General features: G+C 46.7%; 1 non-coding gene across 1 annotated transcript; it reads left to right on the top strand.

The window, feature by feature from the left end:
* The first annotated feature begins 3491 nt into the window (after positions 1-3491).
* On the top strand, positions 3492-3562 carry TRNAG-GCC (transfer RNA glycine (anticodon GCC)). Its single transcript has one exon. It is a non-coding gene; the product is annotated as a tRNA-Gly (tRNA).
* The last annotated feature ends 1969 nt before the right edge of the window (positions 3563-5531 follow it).

Raw genomic sequence — 5531 nt, 5'->3', positions numbered from 1 at the left:
GCTCCAAACTATCATTTCAAGTTAGAAGTTGATTGGTTGATAATATATATATATATATATATATCATCTATCTATCTCACAATTTTATCTCACATCAAGCTTTGATACATATGCCCCTTAATGCGGGAGGTTGTAGTTTACTAAATGGTAGGCTTGCTGGGCAAACATATTTTTCCTACACATATCAAGCGTTTGAGTGGGTACAGCCATACTTACCGACTTTCTGGCAGCCCCCTTCGGGACCCCTCAGGTCGTTGCAGCAGGGAGGGTGGGGGGTGGCTAAAGTGAGCGGAGTGGGTGGCCTGTCCGCGTGTTTGCGTCATCGCGGCCCCACACTTTATAATGCCGATATTACCGGCATTAAAAAGCAATGACGCCATCCAGTGCAAATCGTCACTTTCACGTGTGGGTACGGAGGACCGGCACGCAATGCTGAGCACGCGCCTGCTCTTCAGGAGGCTCCCGACAGTCCCGGGACAGTAGGAGAGTATGGCTACGGCATAAAAAGAAAAAATCGGTGATATCGCTGTTGGAATGTGACGAGCGCTTTCGTGGGAAAATGGCCCCAGCACAAGGGTGAGAAAACCCTCAGCATCGAAGGGGTTAAACCCCTTTCCTCTGAAGACTTGCACCCATCACAAAGCTATGTGTCAGATCTATCACCTCTTCTCCACCTGATGTCTTTGTGGTGTCACTTCCCAGCTCCCGGCTGCAGAGGTGACAGACAGAAGTGTGGCCTAATTACTGCCCCATTGTCACGTGGACACACTTCCTGGGCACACTTCTGTCCCTGTGCCTGCAGTTGTTTGATCTGCTCCCTGTCATGTAGCCACAAGCTCTTAGCTACTGCCTCTAATCTACAGTAATAATAACCCTCCCAGATGTTAGAGACTTGTATCTGGAATTCATTTCTGTCCCTCAGTGAGTCCATATTCCCCCCCCCCCCCCCAGTCTTTTTTACAGAGTACAAAATTATTATTCTGCATATAGGTCTAATTCTTATCATATTTGTTATGCGGGCGGCCACAGGGATAATATTTATTGAAAAAGGTGCGTTTCAGCAGGAGGATTTAAGGTGAAAGAAAAAAAAAACAACAACAAAACATTATAATCAAGTTCAGAAAATCTATTATAATTTCGCGTCAGTAAGAAATTATATACGAGGCAATTTATCATTATTATCAGGATAGGAGCCCAATTCCCGCGAAGTCTTAGAAGTAAGGTGACCAGCAGAGCCACAGCACAATACACGGCCAGCGATTCGCACACCAGCCTGCAATAATTACCGGACACGGAGCTGAAACAATGTAAAGCCTACAAGGCTGGGCTAGTGACATCTAAAGATGGCGTTCGCTAACGGAGGCCAAGTTTCAAAAAGCTTAGCGTTTCGCAGCTCGAGAAATCTGGATTTTACCCAGTCGCCATAGAGAGCTATGTGTACTGCTTCTGCGATTGCAACAGAACGGAATATCTCCAATATTTTTGATCACCGATGCTCAGAATTACGACAATCCTCTGAAAACAGCTTTGCATGAGCCATGGTAAAATGCTAGCGTTACTCCGAATGCAGTAAGCGCGGATATCTCCGATATTTTTGATCATTGATGCTCAAAAATGGGACAATCCTCTGAAAACAGCTTCCTATGAGCCAAGATAAAATACTAGCGTTGACTCCGTGTGCAGAAAGCGCCTGGCTGACCGCATTGTAAATGACAGTACGGTATATATTTTTTTCAATCTGAATTCCAATCTGTAACCCGCAACATCTCTAGAGGTCCTGCCATTTGTGCCTGGGGACCTCTTCATGTTCTGGAAACTGCCCCCCCCCCCCACATCTGCTGTGATCCCACTGGGCACAGGCGCAGAGAGGCGTCACAACGCAGAAGTGACAATCCGCCACAAATCACATTACTTATACCTCTCCAGACACACTTCTGACTGATCCTTTGAAACAATGAAACAACAAACAGACAAAAAAAAATACTTGGAATTTTATTGCCCGTTAGCTCGTGTCTGTGGTAAATTTCCCTAATGCGTCTGTGCTGTGTGATCACCCTCTGCTGGCTATTAACTGTCCCTGCACCCAGAGGAGTCCAATGAAGTTTTTACTGTTATTATCTTATGATGCAGAATACTCTGCAACTAACGTATATCCCAGAGCAACAAATAGAATAAACACCTGCAGGAAAATCTTTATGTGCATCGTTTCATTTCCCTGTGCCCAGGATAATCTAATACTCCTTACCCCCTACATCACTTTTACATCTGGTGTTTCTCCGTACATCTTTCTATGAGGTCCATTAAATCACTGGTGAATTGTCGCAGATGACCACATGGTGAGGCTGATTCAGAGACGGATGCTATTTTCACTTGAAAATATGCTCTTGCCGCCAGGGGGCCTCTGTGGACAAAAAAATGACCACTGCCGGCATCGCAGATCTGAGTACTGCATCCAAAGATGCAGCTAGAGTCACCGTCGCGACCATTGGTCATGGCATCGCCCATCTGAGTAAGCCTACTGCTACTCAGAATGTGCGTCTCATCTGCGCACCCGAGGCCAGTAAATCTGCGCCAGAACACGCAGACACTGTCCTCAGCACCCCTACAGAACAGAGGCGTCGCTTTTGGGGAACGGCCCCTATCGCCTCCAGCTCCATGCCCCCCAAACGGATTAGGAGCGATCTCGCAGTACAGATCCTGCGCATGTGCAGATCCAAAACCATCGGAGATTTACGTAAAACATCTCTGACTCCACCTGATCTTGCCACCACAGTTGCATATTTTAGTTTACCGTGGGTTATTAAAAAGTGCAATTACAGGGCTACCTTAAATGTGGCATAAACATCACCTGCAAGTGAATTTTCCCTTACACATATAAGAAAACTTTTTTACTGACACATGCCAGGGGCAGAAGCCCACTATAGACCTTTAACTCCACACAGTTATCCCGCACACAGCCAGCAGGGGTCGCTGCAGCGTCTGCCCTGATTGCTGCAAAGTTACAAAACGGAGATAACGCTGTCAGTCCCCCCAGTCTGTGTGTTGTTCCTAAATTACCATGTTCCTGAGAGCACAGCACCCACTGGGGAGGGGGTATAGCTGCGGGGCTGGACAGGACAATGATGTGTTATTATTGTCACCTTGCCACACTCCTCAGACACACTCCTGCCTGTGTGATGTGTATATTAGCATCTTTTTACACCTCCACACACTCACAGCTGGCACTACCTGTTGTGTAACACCTCCATGTCATGGCACAACAAGTTGAAACTGCTGTCTGGATTAGAATTAGCTGCTGGGTTTGGGATAAGTGACCTGAAAGGGTGATCACAAAAAAAGTTTACAGTAGACAGAAGTTTGCAAACAATTTAAAATGTGCAAACTCTATTTGCTGCTATGCTGACCTCAGAGTGTTGCTGCAAATGTACCTTCCCCATTACACAGGGGTCCCCATGTTACCTTCCCCATTTATAGGAGGGCTCTCCATGCAAGCATTGGTGGTTCAGTGGTAGAATTCTCGCCTGCCACGCGGGAGGCCCGGGTTCGATTCCCGGCCAATGCAGCAAAGTTTTTTTTTTTTTTTTAAATGTTTCAATTTCTTTTGAATAGTAACATTTGTATATACCTAAATGAGATGCAGGCTAGATAATCGGTTCTTGTGCCTGGTTTTATTGTGCACTCAACCATGACACCTTAGTTTTCACCGTCTGGTGTCACAAAAGGGGCCGATTTATCAATATTGTACGGAAAGAAATGTTTTTGCCACCATAGAAAATATTTTACGGGCCAAGTGAAGGAGAACAGCTATTGGCTGGCAGCAGTAAGGTCACACGTTTTGGGGGGGCTTCAATGCAACAGAAAACCTGGACTTCCAGGAGCGTGTTTAGCTTGCGGCACACATAGGGGGCCATTTATAATTTAATATTTGCGGTGAATTCCCCCCAAAAACACCCATTATAGAAGGATCGCAGTACCTCTATTTCCGCCAGCACCACAACCCCCACGTAGTTATCTATGGGGGACGCGATGCTGTCAGAGTTACCAATTTCGGAAGCGGTCACTTCGCTCCCAGCACATCTCAGGGACGGGTTCTTTTCGGAGCCCCTTTCCCAGCGGGTGCCCTTTAGTACATTAGGGCACTATGGTCTCATCCTGCAATGCTATTGTGAGCGCTAAATATCGCGCCCAGATCGCTTTGCAAATGTGATCTTGAATAAATGGGCCTCATTACCTAGAGTAAGTAAATACAGTGCCAAAGTCCGTATATGTCTCACTTACTCAGTCTGCCGCAGACAGAATAGACATAAATATATATTATATAAAGATGACCGCTGATAGAAATTAGGCCATGACATTGTCCGTGTGGGGGGGGGGGGGGGGGGGGGGGGGCGTGGCTTTGCTGCCATGCTGGCCATGACCTGCCTCCTGGCCGTCCTCACACAGCTAGCCCCTGCACCTGTGCAGTCCTGTGTGCATGGTCCCCATCGCAGTCCTTAAGCGAGGGGACGGGGCGGGGGTGACTGAGGTGGCCCAGAGAATGCCGGGTCCATTAACTGGTTTATTATAAAACCTAGGGACCAGGATTCATCTATAGTCTAGCATAAGAATGCATGGTCTTCTGTTCTATTTCGGAGTACGATAGTCAGTAGGACCATCTCTTCTTCCGTTGTCCTCAGGTCTCCAGCCCCCTAAATATTTCAGCATGAGAACGTGCTCCCAGTTCACACGTTGGCTGGACAGAACATACAAAGTACATCTGCATAGTGTTTGGATGCATAGATAAAGAAGGAAGAGCATTTAAATCACACGTGTGCTTAAAGAGGTGAGAAGCTGATTGTAAATTAGTACATAATGAGCACAATGGTTCCCGGATCAGCTTCACTTGTTTCTTATGGAAATCTAATTAGGTCCCTCATAGATCATTAGTGTACTGACCTCTCTGGATATTTACAGGACATTTCCAGGTTCCCCGAATAGGAATCAGTGGCGGCAGTTACGCCAAGGGGGGATGCAGTCGCCAAGGGGTCCCTAAACCAAGGCATGTACCGGCGATTCCTGATGGCCACATAGTCTTGCGCCCTGCTGCAGGGGAGCCCTCCTGCCATGATAACGCATTGAACCGCTTATTGCGCCACAAGTTGCAGGCAATGCTGACGCAAGTCGTTCTACCACACACAATGCACAGGCACCATGACCTAGATCTCCAGGGTCTCCTGGAGGGGAGATCAAAAATGGCCTCCATCATTTTCTCTTTAATCTAAATTAGGCCCTTAAGGAGACATGTTTACTACAATGGGGCCAGATTAATAGCACTGCACAGAGATTAGCAAGGCTGCAGGCTACCTCATAATACTATAACAGAAATAGATACAGGAATTCCAACACACCTGCACTGACTGTGACCTGTTACTGCTACCATAACATCTATATGTTCTTTGTTCCTGCTTATCACTCCCTGATATTCCTGTATACAGTACCAGTAGCGATGTATAGGAACCATTACTTATCAGTGAGGAATTAGATAAAGCAAT

Source organism: Taudactylus pleione, unplaced genomic scaffold, assembly GCF_031769625.1.
Source record: "Taudactylus pleione unplaced genomic scaffold, aTauple2 ptg000393l, whole genome shotgun sequence".
NCBI lineage: Eukaryota > Metazoa > Chordata > Amphibia > Anura > Myobatrachidae > Taudactylus > Taudactylus pleione.
Note: the sequence above shows the minus strand (reverse complement) of the source record. Positions and strands in the feature narration are given on the sequence as shown.